The sequence below is a fragment of the Arachis ipaensis genome, chromosome B9 (assembly GCF_059453495.1).
Source record: "Arachis ipaensis isolate K30076 ecotype BB chromosome B9, ASM5945349v1, whole genome shotgun sequence".
Taxonomy (NCBI): Eukaryota; Viridiplantae; Streptophyta; class Magnoliopsida; order Fabales; family Fabaceae; genus Arachis; species Arachis ipaensis.
In genome coordinates this window covers 93,529,907-93,538,632 of record NC_142444.1, presented here as the reverse complement: position 1 = coordinate 93,538,632, position 8,726 = coordinate 93,529,907, and positions in this window count along the sequence as shown.

The following is an 8,726-nucleotide window of genomic DNA, read 5'->3' as shown; positions in this document are numbered from 1 at the left end:
AGGGCCTCAGTGCTTACTAGTCCTTACATATTGGGGGTCTTAAGTCCTAGGACTTTCATCCAAATGATATCATGGAGATCTCTCTATAGGTAATCACCTTGAAGCAGCTTATGATTTCTGTGTTTTGGCCTTGACTCTAAGTGTCATGTCTCAAAGCGGCTCTTTAGATAAGCTTTCAATTAATACTCCTAAACTAGTTGGTTTTAAGGTATTAGGTGTTAAAGCACCCCTTAGGATTTACTTGCTCAAGCCTCTCTCTTTGACACACTTCGACCACAAGCATTTACTAGGATAATAACTCTTTGAGTTCTTGTTTCTTTCTTCTTTTCTGCCTAGTAATTGATGCTCAGAGCCTTGGGCCATGTTCTTTTTGTTTTTGTATTTTCTTTATTTTCTTTTGTTTTGTTTGCTGCTTCTCGGATCAATAAATTTTTGAGAATCTCCACAATACTTCTTTGAACTTCATGTCCTGCCTATGAGCTCCCATGCAAGTTTTCATAAGCATGCAACCTCAATACATAATCATACAACTAGAACCACCACTTCTCCTAATCTTTTGCTAGCCTCAAAATTGTTTAATTCCTCAATCCTTCTTTCCAAAGAACTTTCATGTGATGCATTTTTGAAAAATTGAGTGCAAACAAGTTTTGGGGAGTATAGTGTTGTAAATGATCAAGCAATCTTGCTTATTGAATTGCAGAAAAACTATACTAGACAGAAGGACAGATAGGGGTATATTATCACTTTCAATCACAGCAATATCTGCTAATGAACAATACAACCTTTTGGAGTTTACTTGTTGTCCTCTTTCTCATCATCATTGCTGGTCTTCACATTCCTCTTTCACCTCTTTGATTGATAATGCTAAGTCTTCCAAAAGTTTGTATGGTGCTCTGCAGTGATATTGAAAGTTGCTTGTTCTCCAAGCACTTAGAAACAATGGTTAGCATGCATGATTTATTTGTGGGCCTTTGTACTTACTTTGGTGTGGGAACACCAAACTTAGTACCTTGCCAATGGTTCTTGTGCATCAGATTAACCATGTGTAAAACTCTTTTTCTTCGCTAAAAGTAGTAAAACTGAAAACTAGGAAACAACAAAATAGTTAACTAGTTTATCTAAATGCTTGAAGCTAGCATGATGCAGAAGGTGAGAATATGTTTTATGATGAAATTTTGGTGGAACACCAAACTTAGAATACTTCATTCTCCCTTATATTGTTTTGGTGTGCAACACCAAACTTAGCTTCTTGCAATATAGATAAAACTAACTAACCTTTTTATTAAAATATCTATGAAAAGAAAACTACCTCACGTTGGGTTGCCTCCCAACAAAGCGCTTCTTTATTGTCACTAGCTTGACATCCTTCATTCTTTGATCATGGAGGCTGAAAATCATAGTGCCTCAGCTTTTCTCTTCTTACTGTGAACTTCCTTCCAGTCTTCTCTTTGATGATCTCTAGGTGTTCATGTGGAAGGATCCGGTTCACAGTATAGTACTCAGATAATTGTGGAAGCACTTTCATTGGTTGGGTGTTTAATATCACTTTATCCCCTGGTGAGAAACTCTCAGTGGGGATTTTCTGAACCCCAGCATTTCTCCCCTCTATCTCTTGCCTCTTTCCTCAACCTCCAAAATATTTCAGGATCAAAAGGTGTGGATTCATCGCTCTTTCCTCCTATCACAAAATCAGAAACACAAATAGAACCAGAAACTAAAACAGAGCACTCTGTAACTTGAGTGCAGTTAGAGTTAGTAGAGACAAAGTCTCGAACAGTTAGTGTGCTAGTTCAAAAATAAAAGAAAATGCTTAATCTAGATCACCACCTCACTTAATCATTGTCAATCTATTTCAATCCCCGGCAATGGCGCCAAAAACTTGATTGGAAAATTTGTGGAAAAACGAATTTCCAAAAATACCCAAATCTAACCGGCAAGTGCACCGGGTCGCATCAAGTAATAAAAACTCACGTGAGTGAGGTCGATCCCACAGGGATTGAAGGATTGAGCAATTTTAGTTTAGTGGTTGATTTAGTCAAGCGAATCAAGAGTTGATTTGAGTGGTTTGTATTCGACAGAAGCTAAATTGCATGAAATTAAAAGGGAGAGGGACAATTGCAGTAAATTAAAGAGCAGAGAAGGTAAATGTGCTGAATCTTAAAGAGCAAGAAATTAAATGGCAGAAACTTAGAACGCAAGAAATGTAAATTGCAGAATCTTAAAGTTCAAGAAATGTAAATGGCTTGAATTGTAAAGGGAATTGGGAAGTGGATTTGCAGAATTTAAACAAGGAAAAGTAAATTGCATTAATCAGACAAGTAGAAGGTGACTTGAATTGAACCGGATCTAAAACGGAAATGTAAATGAACTTGAAAAGCTTTAAACAGAGAATTTAAAATGCAAACTCCAGATCTCAGGATCCTAGAGACTAGATAACCAAGTCTAGATCTCAATGCCTTCCTGGATCCAAATGTAGAATTCAATTGCAAGAAATAGAGAAAAGTAAATAGCAGAATGAGTAGAAGAAGAGACAATGAACAGAAATTGAAATTCAATTATGCAGTAAATAAAACAGAAAGATCTCAGGATGAGATTGAAACAGAATTCCTTCAATTCTCCAACCCAAGATCCAAGACAAATGTAAATGAAATTGAAAGCAAGAAAACTAAGAGGAAGAGAATTCAATTCTCCTACTCCGAAACTCAGAAACTCCAAACAACTCAAAACCAAAAGCTCTCCAAAAACTACTCAGCAAAAGTAAAAGGAAAACTCCCCTAAAACTTAAATCCTAAGCTATTTATACACTTTCTTCAAATGGTCTTCAAGCCTTGAATTGGGCCTTTGCTCTTGATGGAATTGGGTTGATAAAAGACTCTGTTGATTGCTCTTGGAGTTGGAGAGAAACGCATTGTGAACCGGGCCAAGAATCATAAAAGCTTGAGTAAAAGTTTGAGGCAAACTTTTACTCAAACTTTTTATACCAGCTGCCCTCATTTGCTGCTACCAACGTTTGGGCCAAAGTTTCAGGTCAAACTTTAGGCCAAACGTTGATCCCTTCGTGTATATGTGTGGCGCCAACGTTTGCCAAAAAGCTTGAGGCAAACGTTGGCACAAGCTTTTCTCCTCCAGGGTGTGCAAGTGTGGCGCCAATGTTTGCCAAAAAGATTGAGGCAAACGTTGGCGCAAGCTTTTCTCCTCCAGGGTGTAGGTTTTGTGATGCCAACGTTTGCCAAAAAGTTTGAGGCAAACGTTGGCTCAAGCTTTTTTTCCTCTGGGGTGTTTTCAATTCTTCCAAAAGTTTGAGCTAAAGTTTGAGGCAAACTTTGGCTCAAGCTTTTTGTTCTCTCTTGCTCCTAGCCATTCTTTCTTTCTTCAACCTTCTTCAAAACTCTTTTCACCTATCATCAATCAATCAAAACAATCAAAGGTATGCCCCAAATCATGAGATTGTGTTTCTTTCATAATATATGACAATTATAGCATAAAATCTGATGAAAGTGCATGAATTCATCCATGGTTGATTGAATCAAAGGAAACATGAAAATCTACCCAATTGGCTTGCTTATGGCTTAAGAAAGTGCATAAAATCAATTGAAAATAAAAGAAAAAGACTAGTGAAAATAGGCTAAGATGACTTGTCATCACCCCTCTAAAAACTAAAAACTAAAAACAATAAATGACAACGGGAAAATAAATTCTAATAACTCAACTCGTGAACATAATCTTGTATACTCCTGTAGCTCCGCACTAAATCTTAGCACCTGTAGCTGAAAGTGGTGGAAATAGGTGATGACAAGTCATCTTAGCCTAGTTTCACTAGTCTTTTCCCTTTGTTTTCATTTAGTTTTATGCACTTTCTTGGCCCACAAGTAAGCCAATTGGGTGGAATTTCATGTTTCCTTAGATTCAATCAACCATGGATGAATTGATTCATTTTCATGAGTTTTATGTCATAATTGCTTATATGACAAAAAGAAGAATAACACTCATGATTATAGCATAGCTTTGATGCAATTGTTGATTGATGATAGGTGGAATAAAGCTTGGAAGAAGGTTGCAAGAATGGGCTTGGAAAGAAGGGATTCACGTTTGAGCTAACGTTTGTCTCAAACGTGAATCCAAACGTGAACAGCAGCTGAAAATCACTGCTGGAGGTCGCCCACGTTTGCGCCAATGTTTGCCTCAAATGTGAGGTCAAACGTTGGCGCCAAAGAGAAGAGAAAGAGCACTCCTGGGCATGGCAACGTTTGAGCCAACGTTTGCCTCAAATCTGAGGTCAAACGTTGGCCACATATTAGCAAGAAGAGCACCTCTGTTTGATGCATTGAGTGAGCCACGTTTGTGCCAACGTTTGCCTCAAACGTTGGGCCAAACGTTGGCCAAAGGAGTAGCATGGGGAACCACGTTTGAGCTCATGTTTGACCTCAAACGTTGGCTCAAACGTGGAAGACAGCAACTTGGCCGAGCTGCATAATGTCACACAAGGGACGTTTGAGTCAACATTTGCCTCAAACATTGACTCAAACGTAAATGGTTCATGGCCCGGTTCACTAATGGATTTCTTCCCAACACCAAGAGCAATCAACGGAGGCTACTATCAACCCAATTCCATCAAGGCTAAAGGCCCAATTCAAGGCTTAATGATCATTGGAAGAAAGTGTATAAATAGCTTAGGATTTGAAGTTTTAGAGGAGCTTCCTTTTTAGAATTTTCAATACTTGCAGTAGAGAGCTCACCTTAGTAGTTGCTTTTAGAATTTGAGAGTTCCTGGGAAGGAGAATTGAATTCTCTTCCTCTGGGTTGTTTTTGTTTTCTTTTCTACACACTTTGTCTGAGTCTTGAGTGTTGAGAATTGAAGGAATTCTGTTTCAATCTCACCTTGAGATCTCTCTGTTTTGATTTACTGCATCATTGAGAATTTGCGATTTTACTTCTTTTCTTCTACTGCTGGATCTTTACTTTTCTTGCAATTAAATTCTCAATTTGGATCTAGGAAGGTATTGAGATCTAGACTTGGTTATCTAGTCTCTTGGGTCCTGAGATCTGGAGTTTTCATTTTAATTTCTTTGTTGAACGCTTCTTCAAGCAATTTACGTTTCCAGTTGAGATCTGTTTCATTTTGATTCCTCTTTTACTTATCTACTTGTTGAGATTTACTTTTCTCTGTTTAATTTCAGCAAATCAAATTCCCAATTCCCTTTACAATTCAAGTCATTTACATTTCTTGCACTTTAAGATTCTGCAATTTACATTTCTTGCGATCAAAGTTTCTGCAATTTATATTACTTGCACTTTAAGATTCAACTTATTTACTTTCTCTGCTCTTTAATTTTCTGCAATCTACCCCTCTCCCTTTATTTTCCATGCAATTTAAATTCTGGTAATCACAATTCACTCAATCAACTCTTGATTTGCTTGACTAAATCAACCACTAAACTAAAATTGCTCAATCCTTCAATCCCTGTGGGATCGACCTCACTCACGTGAGTTATTATTACTTGATGCGACCCGGTGCACTTGCCGGTGAGTTTTGTGTCGGATCATTTTCCGCACATCAATAGGGGGTAAGAACTACGGAGTTCTTAGTAGGATTGGGTTAGAAGTTAAGTTCGTTTTATATATACTAGGTCATCAATAACACTAAAAAAGGTACCATCCAATTTAACAATTAAAAAACACAAAATTTAAACCGTCATTTAGAACACCCATAGTCACAGAAAACATACTCACAAACAAATATGTATAAACATGTATGATGCATGATGCATGTCTAACCCTAGTATAGGTAATGAGCTCATTTGTCGGTTTCGACCTGCACCCAACACAATCCAACTCGCTAGTCAGATAAAGCATTCCAGTGACATAACCTCTGCAAGTTTCTACTTCTTGGAGGAACTAATTCTCCAGCTGAAGTATGTCGAACATGACCTCTGCAAGTACTTACAGGAGTTGATTCTCCAGCTGAAGCATGTGACCCCTTCTCTTGGAAGCCATTCCATATTTACGGGCGTCCCCGCACAATCATTCACATACAAAGTCCACGGCTTATGAATAATTATCCTTCGGTACCATAACCATATTATCGTCACTCTCTCGTGACCTTCCCATAATCACACGTTCCGATTTATCTTTTCTTTAGTTTTTTTATTATCAACATAAATAAATCAAATTATCTTCACACTATTCTCTCATCCTTCACTAAATATCTTATGGAAAAGAATCATAAAGTTCTTTAATTAAGTCGGTGTTCTCTAAAACTTTTAAGATTACTTTATTATTTATTGAATTATATTCCGACTTAACTCAGCAACCTTTGTCTGAGTTTGACTTTCAGTGCCATAACCTTTGTAAGCAACTTCAATCTTACAGGTGCGACTCTCTTGAGCCCATGTATGCAAACATAACCTCTATAAGCAACCTCAGTCTTACAGGTGAGGCTCTCTCCGGCCAATGTATGTATTGATAACCTCTGTAAGTAATCTTTGTCTTATAGGTGCGACCATCCCCTGGATTGGCTGATGTATCTCTGGAAAGCAAATCTCGGCTAAATCACCACCATATCTCTGCTTACATTATTTTCTTTTCGTTCTTTCTTTCTTCTATTTCTTATCATTCTACAATATAAATTGTCTTTACATTATTCCCTAGCTTTTCCCTAAGTGTCTTAAGGAAAGAGAATCAAGGATTTTTAATTTAGATTCATCTTTCTAAAGCTTTTAGGATAGTTCTTTGCTTACCCTTTTAGTATATCATAAATAAAATAATATATTTAGTAGATAATATTCTTAATAAAATAATAACAATAATATAAATAAGATAATTTGAATGGCTAATAAATAATATTCATATTTTTTTGTTAAAAACTTAGCTTTGTAAAGCTTTTATTCCTAAACTCTTATTAATATACGTTTTAAACCTCAAACTTTTGAATATTTTATTTTTAACCTAACATTTTTATAAAATTATATTTAAAACCTCACTTATCTCAATATTTATCAAAACAACCCTGAATTTTTATAAAATACCCATTTCACCCCTGTACTTTATTCACTACCCAAAATTCTCGAAAACTTATATAGTTACAAATTGTACCTAGATTTTGATTCACAAAAACAATGTTACCTTCCAAAAATAAAGTTCAAATACTAATCTTCCTATTATACCAAAACCGAAATCCTTAGCATTTATCTTTCAAAATCTTACTTGTATTTTAATCTGTTTTTGAGTTTTTCGGTTACCGATTCGCCGTAACTTTTAATTTAATCTCTTGACCATCAAACCTCACCAATTTCTACTCGATCCTCAATGATATTCTAACACAAAAATTCCCAAAATAGTTCGGTCCCTGTTGGTTTCACCACAGCCAAGCCATGAACTTCGCAAATACATCAATATATTGCAAAAATTCAATATAACCTTAATCAAACTCAATCAATAATCGATCACAACATCAAATCACTTATTCAATACATATTTATTCATTGAGGATTTATCGAAACTCTACCTTTGTACTAAATCAAAATAATAAAAATTCCAGAGAAGCTTTCTAACCGAGCTGCTGAAGAGAAAAACGTCAGAAATTATTTATGCCTCCTAGAACTCCAATTGGCTGAACTAAAAGGAAAGGAAAACTGCGTCACCGTCAACTTTCACTGAACAAAAGTGTCACCGATACGTAGGGGAGAAAGACACGAATACTGTTACCGGATTAGAATTTTTATTGGAGTTACGAATCTCAAAAAATCAAACGCCGAAGATTGGAGGCTCATGGGGTTACGATCTTTCTCTCTCTCAGCTCCCATTCTTTTCTTTTTCTCAAAAGTTCGGTTCCAAGAGAATAAAGAAGTTAGATGGTGATGATTAATTAAAAATTTGGGTTATGTGCCATAATATTTATTAAGAAAATGGATATATATACATATGTGTCATTGTTATGTTAATGCATAGATATATATATATTTACATTACCAATCTTTCTTTTTCTTCTGCTATGGCTCGGTCATGCAAGTAGTGATCCTAACTAAAGCATGATGATTATGTGACAAAAGGTTATATGATTAGGTGTCAAAAGGTTGTGTGTCAAAAGGTTGTGTGTCACGCGCGCACATTAAAGTGTGTTGTGTGTGCGCACGTGTGCGCACGCATTAAACCACATTTTTTTCACTTCTTTCTTTTCCTTTCCTAATGATTTATATATGAAATTATGAATGATTATGATTAATGTGATAGGAAATGGGATCCAACGGTTATATATATACATATATATATATATATATATATATATATATATATATATATATATATATATGAGTTACTAATATAAATGATATTAGTAACATAATATTTATAAGAATAAAAAATATACGATGAAGCATTAGCAAAGCTAAGTTCGTCGAAGAGTACCGATATTTACTCATATCGGCAGATATCGAGCTCGATAGTAATATTTTTAACTAAACTCTATTTTTAAATTAAAAATATTAATTATTTGATGCCAAGGCATCATAGGCTAGTTTCACTAGCATTTTTCTGTTAGTTTTAGTTGTTTTATGCATTTTCTTGAGCTTAAAGTAACCAAAAATGGTTAAATGAAGAACAAAGTAATGAACCATCCAAACAATATGATATTGATGCAAAATCCATGAGTTTTAGTTATATTACTTAAATGCTATGAATGGAAGATTTCTCATGAAATTTTGCAAGACTTTGATGCAATTGTTTGGATG